Source organism: Marmota marmota, unplaced genomic scaffold (genome assembly GCF_001458135.2).
Source record: "Marmota marmota marmota unplaced genomic scaffold, marMar, whole genome shotgun sequence".
Classification (NCBI taxonomy): Eukaryota; Metazoa; Chordata; class Mammalia; order Rodentia; family Sciuridae; genus Marmota; species Marmota marmota.
In genome coordinates, this window is record NW_026000005.1 from 27,337,837 (window position 1) to 27,358,731 (window position 20,895).

Below are 20,895 nucleotides of genomic sequence, written 5' to 3' on the forward strand. Positions count from 1 at the left end.
CCAGAATTTTATTGAGGATTTTTGCATCTAGGTTCATTAGAGATATTGGTCTGTAGTTTTCTTTCTTTGAAGTGTCTTTGTCTGGTTTAGGTTTGATTTGCTATTTTAATCATTATCCTTATTTAATGACAGTTACCTGTTTTAATATTCCAGAATGATGATATTATTTGCACTTTTAGACTTTTAAGCCTTTTTGGCACACAACTATAGTCACAGCTGCTTGGGAAGCTGAGGCATGAGTATCACTTGAGATCATGAGTTGAGTTTAAGATCAACTGGGCACCATATGGATACCTTGTCGCAACATCAAAAACAACAACAAAAGAAACAATGACAAAAAGTTCTTCTCTTAGATGAAATTTAATTTTTATGGCCTAACAGTATAGTATGAAAGAAAGGATTTTTAAGTAAAAATAATTTCTGTTCATTTAGTAGTAGAATTAGTCCTCAGTTATTGTTTAATTGGGAAGTTCTGGTGGGGGCTGAATCTATGTTTTCACTTTCAAAGTTTTGTCACTGATACTCAGATTATAAATGAAAAAGGAGTTATCACTTAAACATGTTTGGTATTTCTGTTTATTTACTTGTAGTACTGAGAATATCCAGAGCTTGGAGGTAAACTCACATTGGTTTACTTGCGAAGAAATAGATTCCAAAGCCAGATACAGGTTTGGATCCAATCTGTTGTATTTTATAGAATCTATGATTTATAACATATATTAAAATGCTTTTATGGTTTTGGGGAGGAACATTATGAGTGTGCCTAGTTACTCTTCCTCTACCTAAGAAAATATACATAATGAAGGAACTAATCAAATGTGTGATGTCTTTGTTTTAATGATTAACATCTACATTAAAGTGGATACATAGCCCTCCCCTTTGCAGCTGCTATTGTTAAACCTATATGCATGGAACATGACAAGACTTACAGCCACATTTCCAATCATCTCTATCAGCTTCTTGCTGCACTCTCATTAGTCATTATCATCTCTCTTAGGTACTTGTGTCACTTGTCTCTCACAGGTGCTTCTTATACCTTTGTATTTTAACAATCACACTCAGCTCTTCACAGTTCATTTACATTATGTTTAAAAAAAAACCTTTCTTTTTCTGTTATCATACATACCATTTTTCCCCATCATCAATATTTTTATATGGTAGTTGAATTTTATTCTATTTCTGGTTTAAAACATTGTTTGTCACTTATTTTTCAAGTTAGCCCATATCCTTAAATGATGATTTTATATGCAGCATATGATTATTAACATTATTTCTTTCCATGATATCTTTGAAAGTTTGAGCAAAGAAATCTGATCCTCCTTCCAACACATTTAGTGTATTAGTAATGAGAGTTATAACAGGTTTCTGAAATCCTTCACAGCAAATTAAAACAAACAAACAAATGAACAAAAACATGGTGTCTTATGGGGAAGAGACATATAGGGAAGGAAATAGTTAATCTTTTAATGAAATTCCAAGTGAGAACAGTGATAATTACAAAGAGAAATAAATAGACAAATTGAGGATCTTCGTTAAATTTTCCTACTTTTGTGTGTGTGTTTTTTTTTTCACTTTCTTTCAGCAGATATTGGTCAGAAGGCTCATATTATTGCTGGTAGGCAGAGGAGAGATAGTCCTTGGTGCAATGTATGTTGGTAAAGGAGAATTCATTATCTTTTACTTTCTATTAGGCATTTAGAATTAGGAACTGTAATGGCAGAATTGATTGATGTTCTAGACAAAGTTGAAGTAAAGCAGAAAGTGGAGAACAAGTACTTAACAAAAGCTTAAATTTGGACATCAAACAACCTCCTTGGAAGCATATAAAAAAATTATCACCACTTGCAGTGAGAAGAAGAGTAAGTTTGGGACTAGAACCAGAAATAATCGACAGAGCAACTGAGCACAAAGAAGTTGCAATTTACATATAAACCACATCTGCTATGCCAAGACTAAAGCAAAGCACTGTTTAGGAAATAATGGGATCTGATAAATGTGTTGGATGATCTGGATTGATGCCCACACAAAATATTGAAAAGAATGACTCTCCTGAACTCTGAATTTGCATACCCTCCCTAATAAAAGCCAACTGTATTTTGCTTGCTTGAAAATGAAGCAGAGAACTCTTTCTTCAATGAGCGCCTTGGAATTTGCTCCGTTGTCTCCTTCTAACTGCTAAACTCAGAGCTAAAACTGTTAAAGGCATAACACAGCTGAGGACATTCAGTATCTGGAAATTCAGGGAGGGAAGGCAGTCCCCACAAATTACAGGACCTGCCCAATATAAAGTGGCAAAAACAGGGAGACCATAAATAGAACTGGATTCTGAGGTCAAGGTATCTGGGAAATAAAGGAATAAGGGAGACCTTATTGACTTGGAGATAGTCTCCTAGGCTACAGAATTAACAGATGGGCATTCTGAATACCCTTCTACTAAGATGATTTCTAGATGCATGGAAAAAGTAATGACCTACAAAAGGAGTGTAAAATTTTTGACTGCTAGGTGGAGTTAGTAAATGTTTTTGGTTGTGTGGTCCAGATGGTCTCTGTTGCAACTATTCAACTGTGCATTATAGTGGAAGAGCATCCATAAATAATACATGAATGAGAATGGTTGTATGTGTTTCAATAAAACTTGATTTACAAACATAGGTATCAGATTTGATTTGGTCCAAAGGCCTTCATTTGATTACCCCTGACCTATATTAAGTAAGATTGTCGTAACAAAATTTCCATGGAATGCAAAAAAAATTTCACTCTAAAGAGAGATTAGGAGAATGTCTCTTGAGAAGGGGATAACTAGATAAGTAAAGAAGACTTACAAGGAATTCATTGTATGGGAAGGCTAGAAGGACATACTATTCACCAAAACCATCAAGAATGTACTTGGTGGGCTGAGGCTGTTGCTCAGTGGTAGAGAACTTGCCTAGCATATGTGAGGCACTGAGTTCAATTCTCAGTATCACATATAAAAAAAATAAAGGTCCATCAACAACTAAAAAAAAAATGAACTGGTAAGAGGGACACCTACACAACTTAGAAATTCAGTGGTGACTTGCTTCTGCAGGCCAGGGATGATGGTAGGGATGATAGTAGGAAATGCCATTGCAAAACCAGTAGCACTGTGGATGAAGGGCATACTGAAGTAGTGGTGCCAGGCAACAACATTTGAGTAAGAAAGCCAGGTAAATATAATTATTATGAGTGGCAAGGTTGGAGAAAAACAGCCTAGCATCTTGACCAGAAAGAGGGTTATGGAGATGATTAATAGACATGGTATCTCTAGCAGTAAAATAAATTGATAACTGATGATTCATTATTCAATCTGTTATGTAAAATTTAAGGGTATATGATCTGGAGGCTGAGAACAGTTGGCCCAACGAAAAGTCACAATCACGGACCCTATTTATTTATTTACTGTGGTGTTGGGGATTGGATCCTGGGGCTCATGCCTGCTAGGCAAGAGCTCTATCTCTCAAAACAACCCAGCATCCATGACCTTTATTTTTGTACTCAACCAGTTTTACAGCTGGTTTTTAGCTACTAAAAAAGAGGCCAAACCCTCCAAAGGAAGAGTTCTCAATGCCGTGACAATGTTAATGGTAATATGTTCCAACTCTTTCCCCAAAGGGACCTAGAGATGTTTGCTTAGGTAACTATAGTAAGCGGAAGGACAAACTCCACACATCGTGAGACTGTTACAGGGTTCAGGTTGTCTTTGTGATGCCCTTTTAGAGTGGGGTGCAAGAGAACAAAGCAATCAAATGTGGGAGGCTCAGACTTGGCTCCATAGACCCAGTAGGTGGTCATTGTGCTGGACTCTGAGGGTATAGTTGGGATCAAGATGCTTGGTATTTGGCACATTCCCTACATTGACTCCTTGTCCTTTGAGACAAGAGTATTGTAATAGGAACTGTTAAATGAAAACATCCAACCCTAACTATCCCCACCTCTCATTTTCTAATCAAATAGTAAATCAGTTACAGTACTTAATCTGGGGGTGAATGACAGTGATCAGTACAATGCTTAAAGATACACACAATGCAGGCTGGTGGTTTCCATCATGTCTCGATCTAATTCACCAGTTTGATTTTTGTAATACCATGAAGGATCCTTGGGAGATAGCAGACTACCACAAACTCAAACAAATAAGATCCCTAATTTTTGCTGTTGTGGCAGATGTGATACTATTGCTAAAGTAAACTAACACCACCTCAGACATACTGTGGTATTGATCTGGAAAATGAATGCATTATTTCCAATATGATCAAGAAAAAATAATTAAAAATAGTTTGCATTCACATGGAACAGATTACAAAATGGTTTTACACTTTTGCCTAAAGTTATATTAATTATCCTGTGCTCTACTAAACACACTCAGTCTGCCTGCACACCTCCACATCCCCTCTCAAATGTCAGTGTGAGAGGCAATAATATTTCTATAATCTGTCAAGTCATAGAATTTCTAGGAAACATTATATTTTCAAAAGTCATTGTTATCAAAATACAAATATTTATGTGTTTTTAACTTTAGCTTTATTTTGTCTTTCAGAAAATATATATAAAAAGGAAATAAATTATTATTTCAGTTATTCAGGATAGAAGAATCAGAAACTAAGCCATAAAAAACCCAACTAACCAACCAACCAAACAAACAAACAAAAAAACGTGGGCTGGAAAATAACATCAAAGTTTAACATCACACAAATATATACAGGAGTTCTGAGATAGTGTGATTTATAATTTGGGTGGATCTTTATGGGTACTGATAATCATCGAGTCGATATTTTTACCCCCTCACATTTGAAATTGTTTTTGAAAGACTGTAGATTTTTCAGTTATAGAAAGTGTTGGAGTTATTCTAGTTCAGCTATCTCATTTAGCAGGTGAGAGCAGTGAAGCTCAGAGATTAAGGAGCTTACTCTTGGTCAAATAACTATTTGGAAATAGCTGGCCAGAGGCTTTTGAACTCCATTTTTATTACGCTACATCCTGTCTTAACTCTTTGTCTCCAGTGCACTTAGGTTGTTCTTGTAAGTTTTCTTTGAGCCATATTTAATGCTTTTGGATTAATCTCATTTTAGAAACCAATACACTTGTCCAAAGATTTAAAAACTTTAAAAAAGTTTTAACTCCTCTCAAGATAATAAGACCAAGTCGATTGTTTTGTTTTTGTGATTAAATATAAATTAATATGAACTATTACTATGTTGGTCACTATGTGAGCCCTTCATAAACATAAAGATGAATTTCAGAAATTTTGAAGAAAATGTGAAATACAATAACTTATATTTAGATAACCCCATGTTTTTGTAAGCATATATGGCTGCTACGCTAAAATTATAAACCAAAATAATACATTTGTACCTTGAGACTTTATTGATTACTGAGGAAGATAGCTAAATGAAGACAGAAAACAGCTGGTGTTGGGATTCAAAAGTCAAAAAACAAAATATTTGAGAAACACTAACTCGGAAAAGGTTGTGAAACATGCAAGCTGAAAGAAGAAAGGTACACAGTTTGTCAATATGGAGGGAGAGGGTCATTCTAAGCAGTAATAATAGCAGCTGAAATAGCTAAAAGTTTGAGACCAGATCTATGGTTTCTGGCTCTATACAGAGTCAGTTTTTAAATTCACCTTTTCCCAAAAACTATTTAAAATGGTAAATGCATTAAAAAAACCCACAAATGTTATTAAACAACCTAAAACCACAAGAAAAAAGTAGTAGAGGAACATCAAGAGGAGAGGTCACTCACCACATTTATTTCCAAGAGAAACCTGTTAACTGAACAAAGATTGTGGTTATGAGAAACTTTGCTGTGGACCCTCAAGAGGCTCCCGTTTTTTCGGAGCCCAATTATCATATCTTTAGTTTTCATTTCCTTTAACCAAATTGATAGCCTATTGCAAATATGTGTTGTGAGTCAAGAATAGCTTGTCTTCCACTTATAATACATTGCTTGAGCAGAGAGAAACTAAACAGAAAACAGGGCTGTCATCTTCAAGGTGATCAAAAACAGATTTTGGTCCAAAATTAATATACTGCTTATATGGTAACTTAGTCCAGAATACCTCATTTGAATTTCATGATATAAGTTAGTGAATATATTAATTTTGTTATCTAACCTCATATATAGTGTGACTTATACCATCCTATGATAGTAGGATTTGAAACACCTTAATAACCAGTTCTTACTCCAACTGTTATTTCATGTGCTTTTAAAATATTAATCTACTCCAGTGGATTCACTTATTAGCATAAGGAGCGACAGAAATAATTGAATGGGGTGAAGTTCAAGGTATTACCAGACTAGAACTACTGTACAGACACCATCACCTTCTATGATGAGTTGGTTAAACTTTGTACCCTGGATTTTGTCTGTTGCCCACCTAAAAGAAGTTGAATGTCCTGTTAGGGTATTATCATATATGCCTTACAATCACGATTTCCAGCTCTGGATTTGTTGGAATGCAGATCAATAAAGGTTTTTTTTTAGTGTTTGAGTATAAAAATGTAGGTTACATGGTTGTTTTGTGTCTACCTATTAATAAATGTAAGTTTGTAAGACTTTGCTCTGACATTTGCTTTCCCTAGAATATGGAAGAGAGATTGATGAGGAAGGAGACATAGATTCCTCTTCTACTCCCCAGAAATCACTGGTGTGATATTACCATCAAGGGGTCAAGAAAAATATACAATACACAGCAAAATAAAACAGTTTTTGGAAAAACATAAAAAAGACATTCATTACTTTTTTACCCTGAAATCTCAGTTTCTAGCCTCTATTTTGATGACCTGATTTTTTTGTACCTTCCCTCAGGATCATTCACAACAGGTAAAATCAATCACACACACAAAAACTATATCATATACTTCTCTGTAGCATATTTTAATACAAATCAAGCTATGATCCTAAGCTAGAAATGCACCTTTGCTCTCAGATGCACTAAGATCTATTAAGAAAAATGAAGAGATGAAGATGTTAGATTTGGAAAAATCTGAGATTTTAGCAGCTGGAGGATGAGAATAGGAAAAGTCAGAATGTTGTCATGATACAGAGAACATCATCTTGCAGAACAAATTTCTTTTGAGCTTCTTCTATAGAGAGGACACTGGCAGGAAAAAAAAATAAAAAAGACCTGAAATGGAACTTCATGTCTTCAAGGGGCAATAATAGAAAGATAACTAGGAAACAAAGTGGCTGTCTGAGATGAGAATTTAGTATGTAGGAAGTCTTAGATGAAGACTATACAGGACATTTTCCTTTGCTTTTCTTTGTATAACCAGAGCAAGTTTCCTCTGCAGGAAAAAAAATGGTGACATTAGAGAACTTACATGGAATTGAGCTATTAATAATCACAAAAGCTGACTGAAATAAGACTATAAATGGGACAAGATCTCTCAAGAAAAACCCTTTTCCCTGGAGCTCTCATTGTCTCTTTTGAGAATACTCTGATTTTTTTTTTGTCCTTTCATTTGTAACAGTATTTCTTGAACCCAAAAGTGCACTCAACACTCACATATAATTTTAATATCAATGAGTGGAAACCAGAGAAAAACTAGCAATCACCCAATTGCTTTATCTACTTCCAAGAAATTATTCTTTCAGGAAAGAACAAAAAAGACATTTTTTAAATTAAAAACTCAGGTGAAGAATTGTTCTTTTCACTTTGGGTTGCATGAGTTGTAACCTTTTCGATATATTATCTGAAGAGCTGGGGTCATAACACAGTATGTTGTTATTCTTAATAGCACATCCCTCTGGATTTATTTCCTAGATGTTTAATGAAGAATAATGAAATGCCCTTATTTCTTCCCCCTTATCTTCTATGCAAAGCACATTTTACATTTTCTGAAGAGCTATAATAATATAAGATCCACTATTTTTAGTTTTAGCTTTATCCAAGAATATTAGGCCTTAACCATTTAAAAAAAAACGTTTCTAACTAATATCTAAACTGGAGGGTATCTGCATTGTGATTCCTGTATTTGTCCAGGATAACCCATTGGACAATTTAAATGTTTTCTGATATCTCTGGTACAGTTCATTCCTAAATCAACAAGATAAATATTGCTTGAATATTTTCTACATAGGAAAATGAAGGACTCAGGGACTTCTGACTTATTGGATCTGTTCTCTTTTATTAACTCATAAATAGAACAGGTACTTATGGAGTTGAACAGTCCCCAAATCTTCCAGGATTTGGGGGGTCCCCTTCTTTTAATATCCAAGTGAAATAGCTTAGACTTTATGTCATAAGAATGGAAAGCACAAACTGCTTTTCTATGTTTTTAAGAGCTCTAAGGATGGTACTTAGTTTTCTTGGCAGTTTCCCATTACTTCTTGCCTTGAATACTCTTCCTAACTCAATTCTTCATTCCTGTTAAGCTACCTTTCAAAGTTGCTGCCCAACTTTTTTTCCCCCTTTCAAACGGCCTCTTCACTTTCAGCCCTTAATTCCCTCAACTACCACTAACACAGAACTAGTGTGTAAATCTTTTAATGAAGATTTGTATGTAAGGCAAGGACTTATATACAAAACAAAACAAAAATCAGGAATCCCAAACTTCAACATTTGGTTCTTTCTCAGAAAATCATTTCTTTCTTTTAGCCTTGGCTGCTACCTGACTGCTGGGGCTCCACTTCTGGATCTCTTTCTCTCTCTCACTTTCTTTCTTTTTTTCTTATCTTTTTTTTTTTTGGTGTGTGTGTTGGGGATTGAACTTAGGGGCATTCAACCACTGAGCCACATCCCTGCTGCAGTCCGGCTGCAGCAAAATAGCCGGGGGGTGACGAACAACTTGTGTACATTGATACTGCAGGAGTGGGAGCCGTTTATTGTAGGACAGGAGGGGTATATATACATTCCACACAGCTTATCTTAATTAACATAAACTAGATACAGCAGTCAACCAATAAGGAATCTCCACACTTAATGGCTCGCTGGCATTACTTCACAAACCACTCCCTCTGGCAAAATGCCAGGCACCATCTTGACTTGTTTACAGACCCTAACACATCCCCAGACCTTTTTTGTATTTTATTTAGAGACAGGGTCTCACTGAGTTGCTTAGTGCCTTGTTTTTTGCTGAGGCTGGCTTTGAACTCATGATCCTCCTGCTTCAACCTCCTAAATTGCTGGGATTATAGGTGTGCACTATCACGCCCAGCTTTCTCACTTTCTTAATATTTCTCACACATTTTCTCCAAACCCTAAAACAATCAAACTTTATTATTCTTGAGCTCCCATGAATCACATTTGTGTGTGTGTGTGTGTGTGTGTGTGTATGTGTGGTGCTGGGGATTGAACCAATTGCCTTGTACATGTGAGGCAAGTGCTCTACCAACTGAGCTATATCCCCAGCCAATGAATCACATTATTAATTTTCCATATTTTACCCAAATCAAGCAAATTAACTCTCTTTTAAGTCAATCCCTTTTGTCCATATTTGTTCAGGACTTTCATACTCAACCAAATACCCATAAGCAGGTCTTTTTAAACTAAACAGTATTTACTATATATGAGGACATCAGTTCAAAGATGGTTTCCAATTTCTAATGGTGCCATTCTGTTTACACTTCCTAACATTTTTAAATATTTGTAAACTACAAATAGTTTATATATAATGCCAATTACATTTTTATAAGAATGCTGAAGAAAAGGTAGTTATAACATTTTATCTGAAAAATGCACAGACACTCCATATTTATTTCTAGAGCCTTCTGATGCTTGTTGCATTGGAGCTAAAGCCCAAGAACTATTCTTTGCCAAGTCTTTTGTCAGGAGGGCTGTGTCAATTAGATGCAATTATAGAAGATTTGGACGGGCAGGAGAGAGGCAGGAGACAGTTTTCCTCCAATACTAATGGGCTTTAGCAGGTGACTTCTATGAGACAAGAAGTTTCCCTATTTCTCTGTCAGCTTCTGGTTTGGGGGCTATAGTGAAGAGGTTTTCTGACATCTGGATCTCTTTACCAACTTCCTAATCTTTCCTGCATCTTCTCTGAGCATTCCATAAAAGCTCAGTGACTTTCCAGTCCTTCTAGCAAGTTTATAAGCATTTAGCTCCTTCATTTTGGTTGGCATCGCATTGTATTTCAAATGCTTCCCAGCAAACCATCAGAAAAACTCAGGAGCTTAAAACAATAATGAAGTATTATCCTGGATATGAAACTTGTCAGCAGTTGGCTGACATGGTCTGGATTTGACAGTGAGTGTGGTTCTACTTCATGCTGTTGGTCCAACTAAGCTTGGCTTGGACATACAGACTCCATGTTTGTTCTATCTTATGCCTATGTATAAGAAACAGAAGCTACCAAGCTGAAAGGGAAATCTCATGACACTGGCAGAGGTACAGCGGGTAACCAGAAATAGACAAAGATTCTTAAATTCTTTGTTCAGAGTGGGATATTGTTACTTTTGTCTACATATCATTAGCTAATGTAACTCATGTGGTCAAGTTCAAAGACAAAGGCTGGTGAACGCTTTGTGGAGGAGTTATGCGAATGGTGTTAATCACGAGTGTTCAAATTATTGAAAAAGATCGATGAGACTACAGAATAATATTCATCCAAAGCTTCAATAATAGTGAAAGGTAAGGTGAAGCAGAAGAAAGACGAATAGGCAAACCTTAGTGAGGGTCAAGTTACAGAGTAAGCTTGGTCATTGGATCATAAGCCAAGCTATATGGAAGATACCTTGATTCCCAAGAAGTCATAGTCTTATACAAAGAAGAACCTTTTATAATCCATTGGTCATTCAGCTAAAACCAGTCTGTTTACCAAGCTCAATTAGAAAAATTAATAATACAGTCATTAAAACAATAATCAGGTGCAAATTACCCAAAGGTATATTTTCTATACATAATATTGACACATTTGTACAGGCTTCCCTTTTGTACATGTTGGACTCTATTCCAGGACCACATTAACATTTGTGTGTTCTTTCCAGGTTTGATTAAGGATCAGTACTATGGTTACTCTTTCAGTATTATATTTCTTCAAGGATGTTTTAATGGCAATAATAAAATTTTTTCTTTATAAAAAGCTTTTTTATAGTCCTTAAATCTCTAAACAGAATGAAGCCTAATAGAATGATACTTAGAGATAGACAGGACTCTAAATATCCTGCAGTTTGTACTGTGTGGCTGGTTACTTATTGCATATTTGAATTAGGCAAGCCTAAGATGCAGATAGGGTTTGTTTGGATTAGACTGCCTGACTCTCTGCTCTTCACCTATACCCACTTAAATATTTCTCTACATCTGGAGCTATCACTTCTCTTAACGTAGAAGATTTTTTAAAAGAAATGGCCACAAAGCCTCTTCCATCAATATGTTGTTCTCTCTTTCTTGACCTTTTGAATTTGGACTGGACTTCTGACTTGCTCCAGATACCATAAGGCGGAAAAAAGTGGTGTAAGTTCTAAGGCTGGGTGTCAAGAGACTTTTTGTTTCTTTCTGTCTAGAAATTCCAAGCTATCACCTACAACAAGTTTGGGTTAGCCTTTGGGATGATGAGAAACACATGGTCTAACCTGAATCCACATAAGCCAGAGGCAGAGATGCTTAGCAGATTGGCTATAGATGTTGACTCAAGAGTGAACCAGTGAAGTCAGTAGAACAGCCTCTGTTGATCCACAGAATTAGGTAAATAATTAGTAGTTGTTTTAAGCCACTAATGTTGGGATGTACCTAACCCTGATTTCATACAGTAGTTCCCCTTTATCCATGGGGGCTATGTTCCATATGCTCTAAGACCCAAGTAGATGCCCCGAACCTTTAATAGTAGCAACCCTATATATACTATATTTATTCCTACTCGTAATAAAGTTTAATTTATAAATTAGGCACAATGAGAGATCAATATAGAGACTCATAAAAAATAAAACAATATGTGAGCATGGTCTCTCTCTCAAAATTTCTCATTATACTGTAGAGCCTAGCAACCTTAGCATATGATTTTTTTCTCTTGAGAGTTGCCTCATTTTCACATAGAGAAAGCACTTTATAGCTGCTCCTCAGCATATCTGAATTGTGTCACTACTCTAGCACATTGGGACCTTTATTCACCAAAATAGAGGTTACTTGAACACAAGCCCTGTGATGGCCAATCTGTAGCCAGGATGGCTACCAAGTGACTAAGGAGTGTGTAGCATATGCATTGTGGATATGATGGACAAAGGGAAGATTCTTGCCCCTGGTAGGATGGAGAGGGATGGATAGTATAAGATTTCATCACAGCCCTCAGAAAGGTACACAATATAAAACTTATAACATTTATTTCTCAAATTTCTATTTAATATTTTCAGAACACTGTTGACCATAGGTTGGTCACTGAAGCTACAAAAAGTGAAACTGCAGATAAGGGGACTACGCTAGTCAGCTAAGAATGTGGTCCTAGCATCAGCCTCAGTCCGACTTTGTTCCTGAGGACAGTCAGCCTCACCCACCTTGTACTTTATTCAGTCCCAGTAGCAGGATTAATTTTATCTTCTTTTGAGCCTCTTCTGACAAATTGGAATGTCTCTTTGCTCTCTGCAGTGTTCTCAGGAAGGAAGCCTTACTTTAAAATCGTGCATAGGTTAGAGCCAACTACAGTTGCCAATCTCACTTGCAAATAGTCGGATTCTCTGCCTATTTCTTGGGCCCTGACTCCTGATAATCATTGTCTTTCTGCCAGGTTAGCCCCTCTTCCTTCTTGCCCAGATTTACAAGCTTTAGTTACTTAATCAACTTACCACTATAGACTGTGTTCTCCTTGAGTGTCCCTGCTCAGAATTCCTCAGTGGCTCCCAATAATCCTAAGAACAGAGTCCAAGGTCCTCAGCAGTACTTGCTGAAACCTTTATGAACTTCCTTCTGCATCTCTCTCTAGCTTCATTCCTCATCCTGTCACTCTGTTTGTCTGAACTTACTGATCTATACATGTTTCTAGGACTCCCATGTCTTCATGTGATTTCTTCTTCCTGTCCTCCCTTCCATTATGACTAGTCTGTGTTTACCATCTCTTATCTCTTTTCATTATTAAATGGAACTTCAGTACCCTATTCAGAGTCTTTCAGAGGAAAAAGCACACTTATAGTAATGAAATTCTTGTTCAGTGTGTTCTTGGAGACTGAGTAGTTTGAGGTAAAATGAAATTCTAATTTTAATTCTAATTCATATCCTAATTCTCAGAGCCTACCACAAAAATTTAATATTTATTTTTTTCAACATATACATATTGAGCAAATATAATGTTCTGGGTTAAACCCTGGAAATATATGCTGAATGAGATGCTCAAGAAACTCCCAACATGTGAGACAGGTCATTAAACAGGTGCTTAAAATACTAGTTAATAAGTAAATACACCTGTCCTGCTCATAACAGCAGTATTCACAATAGCTAAAGATAAACACAGTGTAATGCGTACATTCAAGAGAAACCTTTTCAGTCATAAGAAGGAAGGAGTTTCTGAAACATGTAATAACATGAATGAATCTTGAAGACCTTATGCTAAGTGAAATAAGCCAATCATAGAAAGACCAACACTCTGCGGTTCTAGGTATATGAAGTGCCTAGAGAGTTAAAATCATTTAGATAGAAAGTAGAATGGTGACAGCCAGGGACTGAGGGAAGAAGAGAATGAGGAATTTAATGGGTACAGAGTTTTAATTTTGCAAGGTGACGAGTGATGGCCAGGCACGGTGACGCACGCCTGTAATCTTAGCAGCTTGGGAGGCTGAGGCAGGAGGATTGTGAGGTCAAAGCCAGCCTCAGCAGTGGCAAGGCACTAAGTAACTCAGTGTAACCCTGTCTCTAAATAAAATACAAAATAGGGCTGGGGGTCTGGCTCAGTGATCGAGTGCCCCTGAGTTTAATCCCCAGTATAAATAAATAAATAAGTAGATAAACAAACAAATAAATAAATAAATAAAAGATGGTGAGTGATGGAGATTGGCTGCACAGTAGTGTAAATGTGCTTAACACTAATGCACTATATATTTAAAATGTTTAGAATGATAATTTTATATTATGTACAGTTTATTAAAAATAAAAAAAGTTAATGAGAATAGCCATTGGATTATAAAAAGGGAAGATATGGGCCACCTCATCCAACTCTGAGGAGCCTCTGAGTCTGGAAGGCACACAGTGTAAATATAGTCAGTATTACACTTGTGAATTGATGAACATTTGAGCAAATTACCTGGAAAATAATGGATGAATGGAAGCACAGTTTTATCTTCTTGAATGAACTTCTTGCCATGAAGCAGTGGGAATGACAGGTGGGCCTGGGAAATAATGAGCTTGGTTCACAGATCTCTAAAACCACTTTCTTTCATGGCTTTCAAACAGAGACAATGACAACATTTGAGAATTGCCTCTTACCAGTTCATTTGAATTACTATGATCTAATAAAGGTCTCTGGATTTTTTTTTATATGAATGGAGGTTCCTGCTGAATAGGTGGTTATCAAAATTAAAGAAATGAATTCAAAAGCTCTGAAATATATTATTGAAAACTAGTATGGTGGATGATTAGCTATATGCCTCCACCACTTTCTCAGAGATAGCATTCCACATACCTATTAACATTTTTGTCAAATATGCAAAATATTTGCTAAGGTACAGATTCTCCAGATCTGAAGGACCTGGAATTTCATCTAATTAGCTGATTTTCATCTTTGAATTCAGTTTTTCTGTTAATTATTTGTTTGATCATCACTGAAATACATGTTAGATGTATTGGGTTCTAATATTCAATGCCTCTGATTGAGTGGGTATAACCGATTCTTCATTACAACACGACCAATTGCCACAACCTATTTTTGTTCACATTTAATGAAATGACATTTGACATTTCATGGTTCTGCAGATCAACATCCAGATGGGCTTGTTTGGGTTTTCTTCTGAGGTTCTTCCAAGGCTGAAATAGAAATTTCAGCCATGTTGTATTCTCATCTGGAGGGCCTAAGGAAGAATTAATTCACTTCTAAGCTTGTTCAGGTGATTGTCAGAATTTATTTCTTGTGGCTTTCTGAGTGAGTTTCCTGTTTTTCTCACCTGTTGGAGTGGAGTTACTCTCAGCTCCTAGAGACCATTCTCTTGTCCTTTCCATGTGGGTTCCCTCCCATCTTTAAAGGCATTAAAATGCATGGAGTCCTTCTCCTGCTTTTAGTCTTTCTCATTGTCTCTTCTGCAACCGGCCAGGGAAAACTTCCTGCTTTAAGAGGCCCATCTGATAAAGTTAGGCCCTCTAGATAGTCTCCCTATCTGAAGGTCAAGGTATCACACTTGGGACCATAACATAATTGCATCACTCCCTGCAGAACTTAATACAATCACATTTTCTCCTTACACCCAACAACATAACATAATCATATAACATTCCACAGACTGTAACCAATCACTTTTCCTTTCTACAAACTCAAGGGGAGGAGGAAATTATACAAGGAAAGGCAAGGGTCATTCCAGGGTCATTCTAGAATTCTGTCTTCTGTAGTAAGGATAGGGGAAAAACATTGGTACACCTACCTAGAGGAATGTCACAACCCATTATGTCACAACCATCTATGTCCTCTGAATCTTTTTTTTTCACTTGAAAGGGAAACCTAATGAATTTCACAGCTGAGAAATGCTTATTTTAAAGAAGAATGTATTTGTAAAGGTAATTCCATTTTGATCTAAGGCTTGACAGTAATACCAAAAAAGTTGATGTTGCTAAACACCAAATCCTTGGAAAGAAATTAGAAAATCTGTGCCTTGTTTTTGCATCTGTTATAAATTGATTGGGACCTTGTGTAAGTCACTTATATTTTCTGACGTCTGTTCAGTAGCAGACTTTCTTGGCATTATTAAGGTTACAAGATTGAGTTTAAGCATCAGTTTAGAGAAAAGAAAATTAAGAAATAATCTGGAATAAGTGACCATCTGGAATAAATTTTTGTTGGAATAGAAATTGCGAAAAATGTGAATTCTTTTTTTTAAAATTTGTTATAATTAGTTATAAATGACAGTAGAATGCACTTTGACACATCATAAATAAATGCAGTATAATTTCTCATTCTTGTGGTTGTATATGATGTAGAATCACACAGGTCATGCAATCATATATGTACATAGAGTAATTATGTCTGATTCATTCTACTATTGTTCCTACCTCAATATCCCCTCCCCTCCCTTCACTCTTCCTGCCCAACCCAAAATACCTCTATTTTCCCCTACCTGTCCACTCCCTTATTGTAAATTAGTATCTACATATCAGAGAAAACATTCAGCCTTTGGTTCTTTTGGATTGGCTTATTTCATTTGGCATGATATTCTCCAGCTCTATCCTTTTACCTACAAATGCCATGATTTTATTCTTCTTTAAGGCTGAGTAACATTTCATTGTGTATATATAACACATTTTCTTTATCCATTCATCTGCTGAAGGGCATCTAGGTTGGTTCCATAGTTTGGCTCTTGTGAATTGAGCTGCTATGAACATTGATGTGGCTGGGTAGTATGCTAACTTTAAGTCCTTTGGATATAAACTGAGGAGCAGGATAGCTGGGTCAAATGGTGGTTCCATTCCAAATGTGAACTTTTGACGAACTATAATTCAAATACTTAGAAACACTACTTTTGTTTAAGGTGATATTTTGGAACTATGAGTAATTGTACTGAGTTTTTTTTCTTTTACTAAGTGTTGTTTTCTTTACTCTATATACTCCTCATTGGTCATACAAAGGGAAAGTCACACAATGATGTGTGACTCAATTGCCCATATTCTATAAGTCTACTCATTTATTTTACATTAAATGGACTCAAGTATAATTTGGCCATATGCTTTGTGTGCAAATGTGTGTGTGTTTTATTCTCTTTATATATGTGTATATGTATATACCTATATAAACCTCACAATATCACAATTCTTAGGAAATTTCTTGTACTCTCAGAAAGAAAATTGACATAAGTTTTGGAAAAATATTTTGGAAGATATGAGAAAATGATCACATTAGCTTTGCATCATGTGACAAATACTTGAAGTAAATCAACCTAAAAGGTGGAAGGGTTTATTTTGTCACACTGTTTTAGAAGTTTCAGTCCATGATTGCTTGGCTCCATTGCCTTTGGGTCTGTGGTGGCACAATATATCATGGCAGGAGCATAAGGTAGAGATGTTATTCACCTCAGGGCAGCTGGGAAACAAAGAGGGAGACAGAAAGGGCCTGGCCTCCCAATTTCCCATCCAAGAGCACACCCTCAATGACCTAACGTTCTTTCACTATGCTCCACCTTCTAAAGGTTCCATCAACTCCCAGTGGTCACTACAAACTGGCCACCAAACCTTCAATACATGGGCCTTTGGGAGACATTCAAGATCCAAATCATAGCAATGCTTATAGCTCTCTATCAGTTAAAAGAAAAATTGCTTTTTGCTCCCTAGACCTTAGAAAATATGCAGTATTCTCTGAGTATGAAGTCTGAACCTACCCAAGTTGTATAGTATTTAAAAGGTGCAGCTGTCACCTCAAATTTAAAGAAGGTTTGTAATGGGAAGCTTTATTTCTGAGTACAAGAATGCAAAGTCTAAGAAAATTTCTAAGTTAATAAAAATCAATTTCATCTATTCTTTTATTTAGTTATTTGGAAGTTACCATTCATAGAACTCCCTCCCTTTTACTCAGCCAAAGCACTCAAAATCTTTTCTTTTCCTATAACATGGGAACAGCTCAAGTAAAATTTGAATTTAGATTTATTTTATTTTTTAGGTATACTCTCCCCTCTCAATTCATCGACTTCCTCTTTTACGCTGCCCTTTTTACTTCTTTCTTTCAAACATTACCTTTGATGAAGGTGATGTGGATTACTACTCTTCACCACTCATCTACATACAAACACATTTCCTTTAGGAAATTCCTAAAGGCAAAAAAGTTTCAAAAATCAGAGAAATTCTCTCTCATGGTAGGTAGGCATCTTCATAGACTGTAAGGCAGATTTAATTATTGATTTGTTCTTTCAATTAATGTTTTCCAAAGGATAGGAGGCATGAAATCTTCATATCTCTACTCAAATCACAGGAAAAAAATCACACATGGCTTTTTAATCTCAATTTTAATTAAAAATGTTGTTAGCAAACTCAGTGTCTTATTCTAAAGACTTAGTTGGTGTTAAAAATATTTGTATATTTCCATAAATGGATTCCAAGTAAGTAGAAGATTTATTGTCATGAGTAGTAGTAAAAAAATAATGAGTCAAAAACTATCATGGTATTTCCAAAAGAAATTCTGAAACCCTTCCGAGAAAATGGCAGCCTCATTAGAAATTGTTTAACTACCCATCAGGACTACTTTGAAAGATTCAGTGCACACATTTTTAACTATTTGTCTTTAAAAAAAAAAAAACAAAAACATTGACACTTGTTAAAATACAAATGATGAGATTTAGTGATAGGAATTTTGTCCTTTCTCCAATGTTGTTTAGGTACCATTTATGCGTGGCCATATAACAAAAGAAAACCTACCACAGATCTCTTGCTTTCTGAAGCTTATACTATTCCGGTATGAGTTGTACAAAAAGGGATAACAGATGCTTCTTGACTTAGCATTAAAATTTTAAAAGGGAGAAGAAATTTTGTACATTTTCTTGCATATTTAAGTGAAATTACTTATATTTTCTCTGTAGAAATTTTCTTTTAAAAAAATATAATTATTTCTAGCCTTTCATGACCTGCAAAATTCAAAACCGAATTGTAGTCATCACACACAATGAAAAATACCAGGAAATCTACTAGAGCAACTATCACTAGAGATAAAACTGCCATTTAAAACACTTTCAGTTGTATGTTACTGAAAAATCAACCTAAATCAATTTAAGAAAAATAGAATTCATTGGCTTATGTAACCCTATAGTCCAGGGCTAGGTATGACTTAGCCAAGTATTTAGTCAGTATTGAAACAATATAATTAATTCTGGTTTCTTTCTTTATATTTCCTGGCTCATTCCAGCAGAGTCCAAATTTTCTTAAAAGTGTCTGGAGGGTCATTAATCATAGTACAGTGACGTGAAAGAGATAGAGGAAGGGAGGTCGTTAGTTGGGAAGTTGAAGGAAGGCTCAGCAAAGTTCTCTGGGGGTCCTTAAGCTGAAGTCAAACCATCAAATGAGCTACTTGTATCTCCTGGGAATTCAGACATTGATTGGGAGTGGTCTTTGGGAGGCAGACCTTGAATTAAATTTCAGAGTGAGTACCTCAGGCCCCCTGACAATCATGTTCTTATAGTTGAAGGTCTACAGGAGCATTCTCCTGGCTGACTCAGGCAGATCCCCTTGTCACATCCTAAGATGGAGGATAACAGAGTCTGGAACAATGTACATCCTCATTTATATTCATTGGAAAATAAAAAGAAAGCTTGCTGCTATAGTTTGGATACTTACTGTCCTCTAAAGGTTCCCATGGTGGCACTATTGGAGGGTGGTGCCTACTGAGAGGTCCTTAGGTACTGGGAGCATTCTCTTGAAGGGGATTGTGAGACCCTAGTCCCTTCCTTTCTTTTTGGCTTCCTGGCCATGGCATGAGAAATTTTGCTCTGTCACATGTTCCTACCATGATGTGATGCATCAAAACTGGCCCAAAGCAACAGGGCCAACCAATCAAGGACCATACCTTCCAAAATTGTGGGCCAAAATAACCTTTTCTGTTGTAGGCTGATTATATCAGGCATTTTTATAGTGATGGAATGTTGACTAAAATACAAACTTCTCCAAATGTTCCATATTCATATTTGAATATATTTATAATTATATTGGAGAACTTTCCTATGCTTAATCTTGATCTACTTATTAAAGTTGGAATTTGGATAAAGTTTTTGGCTTAGGCTCAGGACAACCTACTTTTGACCTGAAAAAATGATTCGTTCTTTCCTATATCTGTTAGATTATTTTTGTACTTGAGAGATACTATAATTCACATTATCTTAAACAGTGAGGATATTTATGGTGTATTTTAGAAGGTAAGAGCTGAGTGGGCTCCAGGAATCATCCAAATAAAATACTGGCCCCATTTATCTACCATTCTTTGGAGTAAGTGCTAGTATCAGGCTGAATTATCATGAGGCTTCAAGATGACTACTGGTAACAACTGAGGCAAAAATGCTGCCTCTGTTCCCTTTTAGCATGAGAAAAAGAAAAATTCTGTACCAACTGTGGACTAATATTTCCTTTATCCTGTGTTAGTCCATTTTGTGCTGCCATAGGCTGGGCAATTTATAGTGAGTAGACATTTATTGACTCACAATTCTGGAAACTGGAAAGTCCAAGATCAAGGTGCTGCATCTGGTGAGGGAATTACGCTACTTCATTGAATGGAAGGAGGCATTATGTGATAGAAGACCAAAACAACAAACAAATAATAAATAAACAAAACCAAAGAGGAGTGAGAGAGACCAAGAGGGGGTGAACCCCTCCTCTGACAACTAATGATAATGGCATTAGTTCATTAATAAGGGTGGATCCCTTATGATTTAAACACTTCCCAACACTTTCAGAATGGAAATTAAATTTTAACATGAATTTTAGAGGGAATGAACATTCAAAATACAGCACAAACTATGGGGATCACACGATCATTTTTATAACTAATACTGAAAAATAAAAGCTAGCAGAAGATTGCCAAGTCCTGTTTGGCTTGTGCCTGGTTTCTAAAGCAACTACTGGAAAAGGAATGAAAAATCTGACTGTGTTAGTAGAGTCAGGTTCCATTATTGAGCCAGGCAGGATCTCAGCTTCTAAGATATGAGGGCTGTGTGATGATGAATATTCCATGTCAAATTGGCTAAGCTATGATGCCCCGTTGTTTGGTTAAAAACCAGTGTAGATATTACTAAAGCCAGAATTAAATAGGTAGTCAGTATAGAGAGATAAATAGGTCA